The 17139-nt window shown below is 51.2% G+C and overlaps 1 long non-coding RNA gene across 1 annotated transcript; it reads right to left on the bottom strand.

Annotated features, from left to right (window-relative positions):
• Window positions 1–5776: 5776 nt before the first annotated feature.
• LOC123130683 (uncharacterized) lies at window positions 5777–7315 on the bottom strand. Its single transcript, XR_006463978.1, has 3 exons — window positions 6904–7315; window positions 6695–6808; window positions 5777–6098 (listed from the first exon to the last, which is right to left on the bottom strand). It is a non-coding gene; the product is annotated as an uncharacterized lncRNA (long non-coding RNA).
• Between the last annotated feature and the right edge of the window lie 9824 nt (window positions 7316–17139).

The raw sequence follows: 17139 nt of genomic DNA, 5'->3' as shown, positions 1-17139 counted from the left end.
ATTTGGTCAGTTTGCCTACATTGGCTGACGGCAAAGGCTTTGCCGTCTGCGGCAGATGGCAAAGAGCCTACAGCGGCAGACGGCAAAGGCCTGCTGTGTAGTGACGTCCAGCTGACATCATTCGGCGGACGGCAAAGGCCTGCCAAAATTTGCCCTCAGCGGCGGACGACAAAGGCCTGCCGTTTACCACCTAATGGAGTAACGGCGCATTTATTGCCGTCTGCATTCTTTGCCGTCTGCTGCTGATGGCAAAGGCCCCTTTGCCGTCAGCCACCCGAAGCAGACGGCAAAGTACCTCTTTGCCGGACCTTACTTTGCCGTGGCCTTTTGCCGTCCGCGGCAGACGGCAAAGACCTTTGTCATCCGCCATCCATGCCTTTGCCGCCTGCCATGGCAGATGGCAAAGTAGCTGATTCCTGTAGTGGGGGTAGTGGCTTGAGGATTTTGCTCATGGGCTTTGGTAGAATATTGGGTAGCAGAGTCATCATTTGTGGAATATGATGAGCTTTGCGAGACTGACCATCCAATGGACGAGTGCCTTCATCAATAACAGTAGCTTTGCCTTTTTCATCAATTGAAGAAATAGTCCTTTTGAGGACTTCAATGGGAGGCGGAAAGTTGAGGTGATTATGAAAATATGCCTTATAGTGGATTGAAGACCTGGTTCTGATGAATTTCATTATCCAGGGAGCATAGGGCTTCAATTCAAACGGCGACGGTGCAACATTAGCCAAAGTCCTCATGAAGAAATTGTGATAATTAATGGGAATCCCATGTATGGTGTTGAATAGAAGATTCTTCATGATGCCAACAACTTCTTCTTCAGAATTGTGGCCTTTGATCGGACTGAGGGTTTTGGTCAATATGCGGTATGTTGTCCTTGGCACATATAACAAATCCTTCACTAGGAAGGTGATTCTTGGAGCTTGGCCAGGCCGCAAAGGCTTCATCAGCACTTGCATAAGATGATTTTGAAGTTCAGGTTCTTCATAGGTCAGCCTTGCGCCTTCAGCAGGAGGACTGACTGGGATGGCATGAAGCAATTCAGAGGCCGAAGTTTATAATGAGTGTTCTCGGTCATCTAGTCAAGCACCCATGAATTGACATCAGCCACATTTCCAGTGAGGTGCAGAGTTGCATAGAATTGAAGAATTAGCTCTTCATTCCAGTGATAGATATCAGCATAGAAATTTAGGAGCCCAGCTTCATGAAGAACATTCAAGATAGGTTGGAAGCAAGGAATGGACTCCATATCCACATGAGGAATTTGACGGTGCTGAAATACCTTGTCCTTATCAAAGAGAAGCGATGCATAGAAATTCATCTGGCTAGCAGTCCAGAACCTCTTGCGCCTAAGTCTTGCTGAGTCATATGGATTTGCATCAATGAAGAAATGATGCTTAGCAAAGAAATCACCGGCCTTGAATTTTGGCCTCTTTGCATGAGGATTTTGTGGCTTGGGCTAAAGATTTGCAGTTGACGGTCTCACAACTTCTTGAGTCACAACCTCTGGTGCTGCTGATTGAGGGATTGAAGCTTCGGGTTCTTTAGCAGCAGTCTGGTTCTCCATTTCTTCAGGTATGGACTAAAGTGAAGCTTGACGTCCTTCAGATCTTGTTAGAATTTCTCCAGTCCACACAGGGGACTGACGAATTGGATGCAGAGGTGTGGTAATTGGAAAATTGGGGTGAAGATTTTCCCAATAGTCATCATTCAGCACAGGAGTTGTTGAGCCAATATCCACATCTTCAATTTCCTCAATGTCCGCCTCTTCAGCTATGAACTGAGGCACAGGCAATGATACCAGTGGTGTGGAAACAACGTCTCCCACATTGATTTCTTCATCCAATTGCTGTAAGGAAGCAGCAGAAGGATTCTCTTCATCAGTGTCATCTGGAATGACATATTCTTCACCAAATGGAATGAGTTCCTTTGATGGCACTATTGATATTGGAACAACATCAATAGGTTCCGTGAAAGAGCTCGTCAAAGTACTCACTTTCTTGGGAGCTGAGGACTCTGCAGAGGTTGATGCTTTCCTCTTCCTTGTGGCTTCCTTCTCTGCAGCTTTTGTTTTCTTCACTTCTGATGCAGAATGAAGAGTGATTTTCTTCACCGTTGAAGATTTTCCCGAAGGAGCAGATGAAGTTGGTGCAGTTTCTTCAGGCACGACTGATGCTGTCACCCTGGCATGTTCTTCGGGAGCTGAAATTTATTCAGCAATCCTGGTAGCTTCAGTTTCTTTAGCAGCCTAATTTTCATCAGCCGCACTTTCATTTTCTTCAGTTTGCTGAGCATATGCTTTAGCCTGAGGAATTTGATGTTGCGATGATGCTGCAACGTCTGCCTTGAGATTCTTGGCAATCTTGACGAATCTAACTTTGGCACCGAGCCAATCAGCATGATATCTGTCAAATTCATCACTAAGGTCTCTGATCTCCCTCTAAACAGTTACAAGTTCTTCAGGAGCCAATGTAAGAACGTTGTTCCTCATGAATCTCTCCTTCTTGTAATGGGCCTTCTTCACTTGTTTGGCCTTCTGAAACTTCCACTTTTCCTTGCCTATGAAGGCGTTCAGCATGTGACTTTGACCAGGAGTGAGGTTAAAGTCAGGAAGTGGAGTGTTGGGATCTTTGTGCCATAAGTCAATGAAATCGAGGATCTTCTTTAGATCCAGCATAAGAGGCATGATACGTCTCCAACATATCTATAATTTTTTATTATTCCATGTTGTTATATTATCATTCTTGAATGTTTTATAATCATTTTATAACCATTTTATATCATTTTTTGGTACTAACCTATTGACATAGTGCCAAGTGTCAGTTGCTGTTTTCTGCATGCTTTTTACATCGCAGGAAATCAATACCAAACAGAGTCCAAACGCAGCAAAACTTTTTGAAGATTTTTTTGGACCAGAAGACATCTAGTGGGCCGAAGAAGTGCCTGGGGGTGCTCCGAGGGGAGCACAACCCATCAGGGTGCGTCAGGAGGCCCAGGCGCGCCCTGGTGGGTTGTGCCCGTGGAAACTTTGCGAATCTCGATTACAGAAACTTTTCAACAAAAATAATTATCCCCTTGTACAACTCCACTGTATTATAAAAATAATGTGCCAATATTTGCCTTTAGGATGATTAGATTGATTGTTTGGTGTGTGCAGTGCAAAAACAGAAACTTTGGCTGTAGTGCGTGAATTTTCATTTTTTACTGGAATGTTGAATGTTTCTGAAACTTTTTGCACAATACTTCTATACAAATTTTTGTCCTAATTTTTTAGAATTTTTGGAGTTACAGAAGTATGGTAGATGTTCAGATTGCTATAGATTGTCCTGTTTAAGACATATTCTGTTTTTGATGCATTGTTTTGCTAGTTTTGATGAAACTATCATTTTTATCGGTGGTGTAAGCCATGGAGAAGTTATAATACAGTAGCAATAATACAAAAATAAAACATGAATGGGTTTGCAACAGTACTTGAAGTGGTGATTTGCTTTATTATACTAACGGATCTCATGAGGGTTTTGTTAAGTTTTGTGTGATTGAAGTTTTCAGCTTTGGGTGAGATCACGATGGATGAAGGAATAAGGAGTGGCAAGAGCCTAAGCTTGGGGATGCCCCGGAAGGCATCCACTCTTTCTTCTAACAACTATCGGTAATTTTACTTGAAGCTATTTTTTTATTCGTCACATGATATGCGTAAATCTCGGAGCGTCGTGTGCTTTTTATTTTTCCTTTTTTGTTTAATGCACCATGCTGGTATGAGATAGTCCTTGGTTGATTTATAAAATGCGCTTCGCACTTCATTTATATCTTTTGAGTATGGCTTTATAGAATGCTTCACTAGATCATTGATGGCGCGCGTTGCCGCGCCCGTCTAATTTTGCTCTATATTTTTTAGGGACATGAAGTAATCTGTATATCATTGTTTGCAGAGCTTTGGAGTGGTGTTGTGCTTTCTTGCATATCGTGATTCTCTGCTTCATTTTACAAATCATGGTATGTAATTGAAGAGAGGAGTCATATTGGATTGCAAGAAAGTTGTGTGTTGATCTTTTTTCTTAGGTCTGATGAACTTGTAGTTGGTTCATGTTTGGGTCTCAAGTGTATTAGAGCAACTCTAGCAGACCCCGCATCCCGCCGGCCCGCAAAACGCAGCAGTTCGCGCAAAACCGCTTTTGCAGGCCGGCGTGGGCTGGCACAAATGCAGACCCCGCATAATGGACCCGTAAAAAAGCATATTCGCGGAAAATGCTTTTTTACGAGTCGGCTTCTGCGGGTTCTGATCTGGCACAGCTCCTCCCGGCCCGCAAAACTTAGATTTGCAACTTAAATTGATCTAGCGTAATGCATTTCTTTGCTTTTGCAACAATATTAGATACAAAATATATCACCAAATCTTGGCTAGAATAGCAAAACCAAAGAAAAGAAGAACCACAAGTATGCATTTCAGAAGATTTTCAACTTCCATAACTGCTCCCACAAGTTGGACTAATATCTTCTCCATGCATCCATTGTTGATCTGCGGATTCTTGATTTTGCATTCTTCGTTCTTCATTTTTGGTTCAAAAGAAGTAGACGTTGCTTCCCCTCTAGTTGCACATGCAGCCACATCATTGCCTTCGATTGTACTAAAGAGTGCACTAACATATATTAAGTTTCTTTCTATCAACAAATCAATGTATTGGCCTTCCCAATACCAAAATGAGCATCCATCGTCCTACACAAAAGAATGAGCAATCTCGAAGTGAGCTACCGCAATTGAACTAAAGAATGAGCTATGAAACGAGCTACCGCAAGTGCACGTACCCCGTCATTTTTGCATTTGTAGAACACCCATCCGGGGTGCTTCGGCGTGCCCGAAGTGAGCCGCAGCACTTTCCGCGGGCAGTCGTCGCACTCTATGAGCGGCATCGGCAAGCCACAAAGACGTTGCGCGAGTGCCGAGCCCGGTGGACGGCCGGACGAGTCCTTACCCGCAAACCTTCGGCAGCGGCGGGCAGACGAACCCGTGCCTGCATGCGGCGATGCGCCCTTGCCTGGGCTGCGGGAGAGGCTCCCCGACCACTTCATCGCCTGGGGCAGCAACCGGCGGCCGAAAAAGCCAAATCCGACAGCCCGCCGATGCAGGGGGAAGGGAGGGGAGGCCTCATGCGCGTGGCGGCCTTCCGGCGTGCTCCTACCGGCTGCTGTCGCCGGAATCTTGGGCGGCGGCCGGCGGCGGCACGAGGGGGAGAGGAGAGGTGGTTGGTGGGAGAAAGCGCGGGATGAAATGTCTCCGTACCAACCGCTTCCGCGGGAAACCCGCGTTTTTCCGGGTTAGGGTTGGGATTTTGCCGCGCCCCCTAAATTTTTTTACAGGACGGGGCGGGATGCAGGTCTGATCGGGCTGGTTTTTTCCGCCCCGACCCGCATTTTGGCGGTTATTTTACGGGTCGGGGCGGGATGCGGGGTGCTAGAGTTGCTCTTAGTCTCTAGGATGGTTGATAGATAGTTGGATACATGTTGTGATTTATCGTGACCACTTTTGGCTCCTAGAAAGAGTTCTCTCGGAAAGGCCCCCGCCATAAAATCTCAAAAGTAGAAATATTGAGGAAAAATGATATATTTGAGTAAATAAATAGGCACTACAAATACTTCGGGAAATTTGTACAACACATTCTCGCCGGCAAGAGAATTCTACATTTAGTCTATCACAATAATCCTACAAGCTCCAACAAAGAGGTAAGCACAAAATGTCAAATTTAATCGTATTTGGTGTGAAATTGCTTCGCATTGAGGAATTTAAATGCCGATTGTATAGTACCTATAGTATTGGTTTCATGCAATAATACAACATTCAAACCTGAAATTTGATGTGTACCGGAAAAAAATTTGTTTGCTAAGTATTTTACCATGTGTTTTAAGATTTATAATTCGAGTTTAATTGCTAATTACCGCACTGCCTACAAGGGCTAAGTGGCAGAGAGATTGCACTGCTCCACATTGTTGGCTTCTTCTACCAAGGTTGATCAGATCCAGGAGACATGATCAAATATGTACATATATTGCATGGATCCATGGAATCCCAATCATCAGCATTGACCATCAAGCTGTTGAATCTAAGAACAGAAAAGCAAACCATTTTAGCTCCAGTATAAAACCATTGATGAAAATCAGCGATGTAGTATCTGATGGTCTAATCAATTATGAAGAAGCTAAGAAATGATCAGGTTACACTGACCAAAATGTTAAAGCCTGGAGGGCTGGAGAGTACAATCATCAGCGTGCTAATTTCACCGATTAGACAATAAGCTTCAGATAACAGTATATTTGGTTTCTAAACTATATGTTCACAAAGCTAAGAAATTATCGGGATACACCTATCAAAATGCTCAAGCGTGGTGAATTGGAGAGTATGTACGTATAAATTACTAATATGAGCAGTGCTTCTACTAATATAATTGTGAAGTGCACATGCTACCAAAATGTAAGTACACTGGGAAGATCATAAGTTTCAGACAAGTCATTTTGTCTCCAAAAGTATCTACTCGGTCGATCAAGAATCTAAGAAATAATATAAAATGGCGTACTCACAATAATATTTGAGTACAAAGAAGACAAGATAAGCTTCAGATAACTGCATTCTGAAGTGGTGACGCGAATGCTGATCAAGAAATGAAACGGAAAATGAACAACAAAAAGCGTAAGGCATTACCTGCTTGCCCACCTTCCCAACTGACGAATGCTTTGCCGGCGATGGGACGAATGTGCAGCGCGACCCGCATGGCGAAGTCGAGCTGGATGCCTCACTTGTGGCCTCCTTGGCCTCCTGTGGTAATCCAATCGGCACAACAGATTCAGAGGCAACGGACAAAGGAAAAGAATTGCAAGATGCAGAAGAATAGGAGTGGTAAATCGTCGTACCTGCATGGCCGCTCGCCCTTTTCTACACTCCGTGGCCCTTACTAACTGACGCCTCCACGGCCTCGATGGGACGCGGGCGGGCCACGTCGTCGCTGAGAGCTCTGGTCGTCGACAGCGACATCCTCGGAGATGCAAAGGCTCTCGCTGACGCGGTCGCTCAGGGAGTTGTGGCGACCCACTGGTTTGGGACCTGCATCGGTGGCGGCTAATCGTCCGCCATCTCCTTCTTTCTCTTGCAGTCGACCCTCGTCGTGCGTGTCCGACATGTACCCGCCGTCTCGGGATGGGGCCGCCGCCGCGCCGTGCGCCTTTGCCATCCCCTCGGTAGACTGGGTGGGTGCCTCCTCCGTTAGGGTTGACGAGAGGCACCGTGGAGATGATTACAATGGGAACGTGGGCTTCACCTGATGGCCGGCCCAATTCACGAGAGTGCAGCGATTTTTCCATCGGAGTAGCAGTGCTTCAGTTATATCATTTGAAGTTTGGATTGCCTGTTTCTCTATATATAAAAAACCGTCATTTGTAGAATGCTTTTTTACTTCATTTATATTTGTTAGAGCGCGGTCATATATTTTGTAGAAAGAATTAAATTCTCTTACTTCACTAATATCTATTTAGAGAGTCATCAGGAATTGGTCATTCACATGATTAGTCATAAAATCCTACATGCAACTTATAGATCATTGAATATAATATGTTTGATTCCTTGCAATAGTTTTGCGATATAAAGATGGTGATATTAGAGTCATGCTTGTGAGTAATTGTGGATTGGTAGAAATACTTGTGTTAAGGTTTGTGATTCCTGAAGCATGCACGTATGATGGACCGTTATGTGATAAAGTCGGAGCATGGTTTGTTTTTGATTGTCTTCCTTATGAGTGGCGGTCGGGGACGAGCGATGATTTTTTCCTACCAATCTATCCCCCTAGGGGCATGCGTGTAGTACTTTGTTTCGATAGCTAATAAATTTTTGCAATAAGTATGTGAGTTCTTTATAACTAATGTTGAGTTCATGGATTATACGCACTCTCATCCTTCCATCATTGCTAGCCTCTTCGGTATCGTGCATTGCCCTTTCTCACCTCGAGAGCTGGTGCAAACTTCGCCGGTGCATCCAAACCACATGATATGATACGCTCTATCACACATAAGCCTCCTTATATCTTCCTCAAAACAGCCACCATACCTATCTATCATGTCATTTTCATAGTCATTCCGAGATATATTGCCATGCAACTTCCATCATCATATACATGACTTGAGCATTCATTGTCATATTGCTTTGCATGATCGTAAGATAGCTAGCATGATATTTCCATAGCTTGTCTGTTTTTTTAATCTTTGTTACGCTAGATCATTGCACATCCCGGTACACCGCCAAAGGCATTGATATAGAGTCATATTTTGTTCTAGTATCGAGTTTTAATATTGAGTTGTAAGTAAATACAAGTGTGATAATCATCATTATTAGAGCATTGTCCCAGTGAGGAAAGGATGATGGAGACTATGATTCCCCCACAAGTCGGGATGAGACTCCGGATGAAAAAAAGAGGACAAAAAAGAGAGCAAAAAAATGAGAAAAAAAGAGAGAAGGGGCAATGCTACTATCCTTTTACCACACTTGTACTTCAGAGTAGCGCCATGTTCTTCACATAGAGAGTCTCTTGAGTTATCACTTTCATATACTAGTGAGGATTTTCATTATAGAACTTGGCTTGTATATTCCGATGATGGGCTTCCTCAAATGCCCGAGGTCTTCATGAGCAAGCAAGTTGGATGCACATCCACTTAGTTTTCAGTTTGAGGTTTCATACACTTATAGCTCTTAGTGCATTCGTTGCATCGCAATCCCTACTCCTCGCATTGACATCAATTGATGGGCATCTCCATAGCCCGTTGATTAGCCGCGTCGATGTGAGATTTTCTTCCCTTTTGTCTTCTCCACATAACCTCCACCATCATATTCTATTCAACCTATAGTGTTATATCCATGACTCATGCTCATGTATTGCGTGAAAGTTGAAAAGACTTGAGAACATTAAAAGTATGAAACAATTGCTTGGCTTGTCATCGGGTTTGTGCATGATGAAATACTTTGTGTATGAAGATGGAGCATAGCCAGACTATATGATTTTGTAGGGATAACTTTCTTTGGCCATGTTATTTTGAGAATACATGATTGCTTTATTAGTATACTTGAAGTATTATTGTCTTAATGTCAAATGATAGACTATTGCTTTGAATCACTCGTGTCTTAATATTCATGCCATGATTAGATTATATGATCAAAATTATGCTAGGTAGCATTCCACATCAAAAATTATCTTTTTTATCATTTATCTATTCAGGGATGAGCAGGAATTAAGCTTGGGGATGCTGATACGTCTCCGTCGTATCTATAATTTTTGATTGTTCCATGCCAATATTCTACAAATTTTACATAGTTTTGGCAACAATTTATATGATTTTCTTGGACTAACATATTGATCAAGTGCCTAGTGCCAGTTCCTGTTTGTTGCATGTTTTTTGTTTCGCAGAAAATCCATATCAAACAGAGTCCAATGCGATAAAAACTTACGGAGATTTTTTTTGGACTATATGTGAATTTTGGGAAAAAAAATCAACGCGAGACAATGCCCGAGGGGGCCACAAGGGTGAGGGGCGCGCCCTGGGCCCTTGTGGCCATCCCGTAAGGCGGTTGGTGCCCTTCTTTCACCGCAAGAAAGCTAATATCCAAATAAAAATTGTGTTAAAATTTCAGCCCAATCGGAGTTAGGGATCTTCGAGAATTTAAGAAACGATGAAAGGCCAGAATCAGGGAGCGCAGAAATAGAAAGAAACACACACACACAGAGAGAGAGAGATATCCAATCTCTGAAGGGCTCCTGCCCCTCCACCGCCATGGAGGCCATGGACCAGAGGGGAAACCCTTCTCCCATCTAATGGAAGGTCAAGGAAGAAGAAGGAGGAGGGGGGCTCTCTCCCCCTCTCTCCCGGTGGCGCCAGAACGCCGCCGGGGCCATCATCGTGACGACAATCTACACCAACAACTTCGCCGCCATCATCACCAACTCTCCCCCTCTATGCAGTAGTGTAAAACCTCTTCTCCCCACTGTAATCTCTACTTAAACACGGTGCTCAACGCTATATATTATTGCCCAATGATGTATGGCTATCCTATGATGTTTGAGTAGATCCGTTTTGTCCTATGGGTTAATTGATGATCGTGATTGGTTTGAGTTGCATGTTTTTTATTGGTGCTGTCCTATGGTGCTCTCCGTGTCGCGCAAGCGTGAGGGATCCCCGTTGTAGGGTTTTCAATATGCTCATGATTTTCTTATGATGGGTGGTATGAGTGACAGAAGTACAAACCCGAGTAAGTAGGTTGTTTGCGTATGGGACTAAAGAGGACTTGATACTTTAATGCTATGGTTGGGTTTTACCTTAATGATCTTGAGTAGTTACGGATGTTTGCTAGAGTTCCAATCATAAGTGCATATGATCCAAGGAGAGAAAATATGTTAGCTTATGCCTCTCCCTCATATAAAATTGCAATAATGATTACCGGTTGTCGGCGTTCTGGGAACGGGGGTCCCCAGACTTGCCTGCATGCGGCCTGCGGCGTGGCTCAAAGGGGGGCCTAGCACGGCCCATCTTCACCAACACAGACCCAAGACCCTCGCGAGGGGTCAAGCCTCGCGGGGCGGACGACGCGGAACTTCCTCAGGCACGGCCTCATCAGGCTGGCTCGTGAGGAGGCGGAGAGATCAAGGCGGGGTACCTCACGAGGTGCCCGTGACGCAAGCCATGACGACCAAAGGCGCCAGGCGGGTGCCAACCCGCGCAGCGTCCTCCTTTCCTCTTTGGTGCAAAGGGAGCAAGCGCAGCCGCGGAGTACCGAGACATCAGGCAAAGGTTGCCATTTCGGTGCAACAAGACCAAGACCAGGAGGACTGCAAGACGGAGGTCATTGTGGAGCCCAAGACGGTGTCACCACCAGAGCTTTGTGCAGGCGAAGACTACTTTTGTCAGGATAGCTGGTACTAGCTGTTCCCCTTCAAATTAGCCCGTCATTGTTGGCTCCCTTCCCGCTCGATATTTGAGAAGAGGACCAGAGCCTCTATAAATAGGACCAGCCACCCACAGAGTGGACGGACGGCAAGAGATCTGGTAGAACCCTAACAGAGAGAGAGAAGGGGGACTGAACTCCTCCCAGCAGTTCATCGCCCCAGCCAAGAGCAGACCCTCGCGAGGCTGTTCTTCCTTGTATTGTTCATCATCATCAGCCCAAGAGGCAATCCACCACACCACACACTGGAGTAGGGTATTACACCACAACGGTGGCCCGAACCAGTATAAACCCTGTGTCATTCGTGTTGTTCTTTCCATTGCTTAGATCTTAGCGAGGCGGAGGGGTGCAGGTAGGTAGGAGGCGAAATCTCCGCGCGCACCCCAGTGTTCGAACCTCAAGGGTCTGCCGGAACCCGAAATCCGACATTTGACGCGCCAGGTAGGGGTGCACCGGAATTCGTCTTCCACCGCCCCGTTCTCCTCCGACCATCGCGCCCATGTCTGACGCTCGTCGGGCCCGCGCCGAGCGCCGGGACGCTCTCGCTTCCCGCGTCGCCTAGACGGCTCCTGTCGGCGAGCGTCCTCACCGTTCCCCGTCACCTGCCGTCAACGCCGCCACCGGCCCGCCGGGGGACGAGCAGCAAGCATCGTCTCAGTATCCGTCCGTGCGGCAAGACAACCGCACCGCTACTCCCTCGCTCACCCCAGCTGGTTCATCGTCCCGCGTGCTCCGCGCACCCATGGAGGCTCGAGCTGCACTCATCGCGGCAAACGAGCTCCTGCGCTACCGTCCCGTCGACGACGTCTACGAAGAATGGCTCGACCGTGTCGCCGAGCTCGTCCGCGCCGCAGGGGGCTCTCCTGCGCCGTCCGCTCCGCTGCACCGCACCCCGCCCTGCGCGGGCGACGAAGCTCCGGCGGCGCCCCGGTCGCCTCCTCCACAAGAAGGCGCCATGGCTCCAAGGTGCGTGGCCCCTGGGCGGAACCCGCTCCGTCAGGTGCCAGCGCGGTAAGAGCAGAGCTGCCAAGAAGTCCCTCGCCCGCAAGAAGTTGCACGGGCGCTCCCTGCTCCAGCACGTCGCGACCATGCTCCTGCTCCCGCACGTCAAGACCCAGCTGCAGCGCGCGGGGACATGCAAGATCAAGCTCTCCGTCACCCAAGGCCTCCCGTGGCCACAGCAGGCTGCCGTGCCTTCACCACCGAGCTACGCAGCGTCGCGTGGCCCGACAAGTTCAAGCCGGACCTGCCTCCTTGTTACGACGGCACGGCTGACCCTGCAGAGTTCCTCCAGCTCTACGAGCTGGGCATCGAAGCTGCCAACGAAGACGAGAAGGTCATGGTGAACTGGTTTCCCATGGCGCTCAAGGATGGGGCCCGCACCTGGCTCCTGAACCTGGCTCTAGGCACGATCTCCTCCTGGGACAAGATACGCACCCGCTTCATCGCCAACTTCCAAGGTACTCGCAACTGGCCACCCGCCGTGAGCGACATGCGCCGCATCAAGCAACAATCCAGGGAGACCCTGCAGAAGTACATCCAGCGCTTCAACAACGCACGCCTCAAGATTCCCAAGGTGACTGAGGAGGCCATCATCTCAGCCTTCTCCGACGGCGTGCGCGATGTCAAGATGAAGGAGGAGCTGGCGATGCATGAAGACCTGTGCACTTCCTTGGAGCTGTTCAACTTGGCGACCAAGTGCGCCAGGGCTGAGGAAGGGCGTCTCTCCCTCCTCGAGCTGCCCGCCGCAGACCCAGAAGAGAAGAAGCCCAAGGCCAAGGATATGAAGCGCAAGGGGGCTGCCGTGCTCGCGGCAGAACCAGACACCAAGCGGGGAAGAGATCAGCCTGAACCTTCCAAAGGCAGCCGGTACTATGTGTACCACGACCTCCACACCCACAACACCAACGAATGTCAAGAGCTCCAAGCCGTGCGAGAAGGAAGGATCGGCCGTTGCCCCGACCGCGGTGACCGGGGCTACGGTCAAGGAGGAGGAAGGAACGTAGGACGCTGGGAAGACCGTGGCCCGCGCCAAGGGTGGCGCGATCAACCTCGCGAGGATCGCTAGCAAGACCCGCCTCGCGAGGGAGACTGGAGGGATCAGCCTCGCGAGGATCGCCTACATGGCAACGCAGGCCTCCCTCCGCTGCCGCCGCAGCCAAGGAGAAACGAGGACCGCCACCAAGACGAGGGGGCTGGGGGCTTCCAGGAGCCACGCGCGATCGCCTGCATCCTGTGCGGGGCTCAGGCCCCAGTCTCTCAACTCATCTTCAAGCAGTTCGCCCGCGAAGTGAATGCAGTCCTTCCCAGGCTTGAAGCCACGCGCCCTCTCAGGTGGTCGGCGTGCGCCATCATGTTCAGCTCAGCAGATCAGCTCAAGTGTGCGGCTACAGCCGGAGTCCTCCCGATACTTTGTTCCCCAATCATCAGCAACGTGGTGGTCACCAGGACCCTCATCGATGGAGAGGCAGGGCTCAACGTCCTGTCCGTAGAAACATTCAACAATATCCAAGTGCCCTACAGCCAGCTTCAGCCAACCAAGCCCTTCTCCGGAATCATCGACGGCTCCACGGTCCCGATTGGGCAGGTCCGCCTCCCTGTCACCTTCGGGGCACGCGACAACTACCGCACCGAGCACATCGATTTCGATGTCGCTCACATTCGTCTGCCGTACAATGCCATCCTTGGGTACCCGGCGCTGGCCAAGTTCATGGCTGTAACTCACCACGGCTACAACATCCTCAAGATGCCAGGAAGTGGCGGAGTCATCACGGTGCCCTGTGAAGAGAAGGATGCGGTGTGTTCCCTGGAACGAGCCTTTCAGGCCGCGTCACTGGAAGACCCGGATCGCGGAAGCAGGAGGTTTCCCGAGACCGCCCCCAAGAAAAAGAAGACATTGTCCGGCCCGGCCCCTTAGGAGGCAGGCCCCTCTGGGCCCGTGCCTGGGGAACCTCCTTCCGTCGCATAGGAAAGCGCGCCCGGCGCCCTCCTCAGGCAGGGCTCGGGGGCTCTTCCCTGGAGGGCCACCGACCTGGCTAGGGTCACGAGGGAGGCGCTTGGGCACCACATGGAGGCGTGCTTCGAAGCACGTTTCCCTCAAGAAGGAGTAAGGCAAGGAGGGCCAGACCCTCAGGAGTTCGTCAGCAAGGCCATTCAGGAGCTACAGGAGTCAAGGGTCATGAAAGGCGTCCGCCGTCTACCAGCAGTGGCTCCCCATCCAGGCGAGGATGGTGGGCTGCGCATCTGCATCGACATACCAGGGCTTAACCGAGTCGCCTCTCTGGAGCGCCTCTGGGCCTCGCGAGTGGGGCGCTGCGAAGGTCCACCCCACAACTGCGTTCGCATGCCTTACGGCTTGCCGAACGCGGCTGTCACATACCAGCGCCTCATGAGGGGCATCATGGAGGCACAAGAGGCCAGGCGTTCCGCAGCCCTGGTGGAGATGGAGATGGCCCGCAGGGAGCCACCAGCGCCTCCGGAGCCTCCTGAGGCCCCTGGGCCTGGGGGCTCGTGAGGATCGGCTTCCGCAGCCCACCGAGTCTGCTACACCAACACCCCTTCGTCCTCAACGTCATCAAGTGACATCTTTCAAGTTTTACTTCCAGCTGGGAGCGCCCCCCCAAGGCTGCATTATCCCCAGGCCGCGTGGGTCCGTCCCTGCGGCATGTATCCCTTTTATTTCATGTTGTTAGCTTACCTTGTTGGGGGCGCCCCTCGGGCTGCACGATCCCCAAGTCGCTCGGGCCAGACCCAGCGGCGTGTATCTCATTTGCAGTTATTTCCGGTTATGCGTCATACCCACCATGCTTGATTATTTGATGCCGGCCCACGGCACCTCTTCTTCTCCATGCCGACCGCTTGCACGTTAAAGGGGGGGTACCTGAGCATCGCGACTCAGGGCTCTTAGTGGCTCTCCAGCCCTCCCCCTCTGGCCTTGTCCACGGCATCGCGACCTGGCATACCAGCAACGGCTGAGACCAGCTCGAGGGCCGGGACCCGAGGACGTAGAGTGCCGGCATCTAACCAAATTTGCAGGGACACATCACAAGATAAGGCCCAGTGCCAGGCGCAACCCGCCTAGAGGTAGGGCCCCGTGAGTCCCGCGCTGGCCCACGGATGCCCAGATACACCTCGCCAGGCCCTACCGTGCCAGCCACGTGTCAGGGCGGGGCTGTACACGCCCCGGAGGCTCCTCCCGAAGGGGGGCCCCCTCCCATGTACCAGTGGGAAGCACCATGCTCCGCACTGGCTAACGACACTGCCGAGGAGCGGCTATGACCGTACACATACGGAAGCGCTATACTCCGCGCTGGTGATAAATAACTGAGGGTGGCCCCCGGGCCGCATCAACCTCAGGGAGCCCAGAGCTCAGTGTCTAGCCTCATCGTAACGCCTCCCCTCGGGAGTGCCACGCGAGGGGGCTGGGCACGGGGGCTGCGCCTGGGTCACGCCCAGACGCACGCCGCCCAGCCAGGCTCCCTCCCCCGGGCCTGGTTCGTCGCGCGTCTCTCCCCGAGCGGAGCCAAGGTATGAAGGCCATTTAAGCGTCAAGGGGGACTCCTGAGCATCGCGACTCAGGAGCCTAACTGATCACGTAGCCCCTCACTCCTTAGTTCCGAAAGGCTAACGCTGGGTGAGGTATGTGCGTGGCCGGGCTCTGCAGACGTAGAACGGTAGATCCACCCACATCACACCTCCCTACTTGTTGTTCGTGCGCCAAGGGGGACTCCTGAGCATCGCGACTTAGGAGCCTAACTTGTCACGTAGCCCCTTACTCCTTGGCCCCGTCCTGGTTTCCGGTCGGGACTAACGCTGGGTGAGGTATGCGCGGGGCCGGGCTTTGCCGGCGTAGAACATAAGCAAGTAGGAAGGAAAAGCGCAAAATTCAAGGAATTCAAAAGCAAATATTACAGTCCACACTGTTATCTCAATGCCAAACGTAAGTTTAAACGCCTCCCTGAGGCATGATACATGTGCAGGAATTAAAGGCAGGACAAGAGCCACAACGGAGTCACTTGTCGGCGGTGGAGCATCGCGGAGTGGGTGCGCCTCATGGAGCAGTGGGGTCGGCAGCGCCTTGCTTCGGCTTGGTGCTGAAGGCCCGGAACTTCCCCAGCAGAGCCTCCGCGCGACCCTTCACGGCCTCGGCAGCGGCAGCGGCACGCTCGCCGCTTACTGGCTCCAGCAGGCCGTCGAGGTCGACGTCGGGATCGCGAAGGTAGATGTGGGTGAGCACCCGCGTCAGTGCTGCAGAAGACAGGACATGCGCCTCGGCCTCCGCCGTGGGGCCAAGGCCAAGGGAGACATCTTCAAGAGCGCGAACCAGGAAGGGAAGCAGCTTGGCGGGGCCGTCCTCGGCGCCAGCCAGCGGGCTCTCCAGGGCGCTGTCGTAAAGCGTCCTTAGTGAGGAGCGAGCCTTCGCCTCCATCTCCATGAAGTCCACGCGGTCCTCGACAAGAACCAGGGCCTTGTCGTCCAGCTCGGTCTTCCTCGCCCTCAACTCCTGCTCCAGCGTGCCTAGGCGGTCGCGGCGCTTCCTGAGCTTGACCTCCCCCTCCGTGACGGCCGCCTCGCGAGCCTTCACACCTTCTTCCTGCTCTTGGCGAAGGCGGACCTCTTTCGCGAGCTGGTCCCGCAGGCCCTGCAGCTCGTCCTCCAGCGCCTTGCAGCGACCACGGACGTCGACCACCTCCCCCAGGGCTGCGTCACGAGCAGCCTTCGCCTCAAGGACGGCCTGCTTCTCCTCATCGCAAGCCGTCGAGGCCTAGACCAGCGCCGCCCGAATCGAAGCATCGGAGCGAACCCATCCGGAAGCCAGCTCCAAGCGCCCGGCCACCAAGCGAGGGTTGGCGCCAAGAAGATCCTGCCGCAGTCAGTCCAGCTCAGCGACAGCATGATCCAGAACGGCAGAAGGAGTCGGAGAGACAGCAGCCGGTGGAGTAGGAGGAGAAGGCGGCTACGCGGCCACAGCATCCTGAGGCGGAGTCTGCTGCGCCCCAACGGTTGTAGTGGCGGCGGCAGGCAAGGACACCTCGGGAGTCACTTGGGCCATGGGGGCCAAGCTCGCCCCAGCCGGCTCAGCCAGGCCTCGTGAGGACGACCGGGCAGGAGAAGCCCGTGCGTCGCGGTCACCCTCCTTCGCGGGCAGAGGCGCTGCCACGGATGGA

This window comes from Triticum aestivum, chromosome 6A (genome assembly GCF_018294505.1).
Source record: "Triticum aestivum cultivar Chinese Spring chromosome 6A, IWGSC CS RefSeq v2.1, whole genome shotgun sequence".
In the NCBI taxonomy this organism is placed as follows: domain Eukaryota; kingdom Viridiplantae; phylum Streptophyta; class Magnoliopsida; order Poales; family Poaceae; genus Triticum; species Triticum aestivum.
Note: the sequence above shows the minus strand (reverse complement) of the source record. Positions and strands in the feature narration are given on the sequence as shown.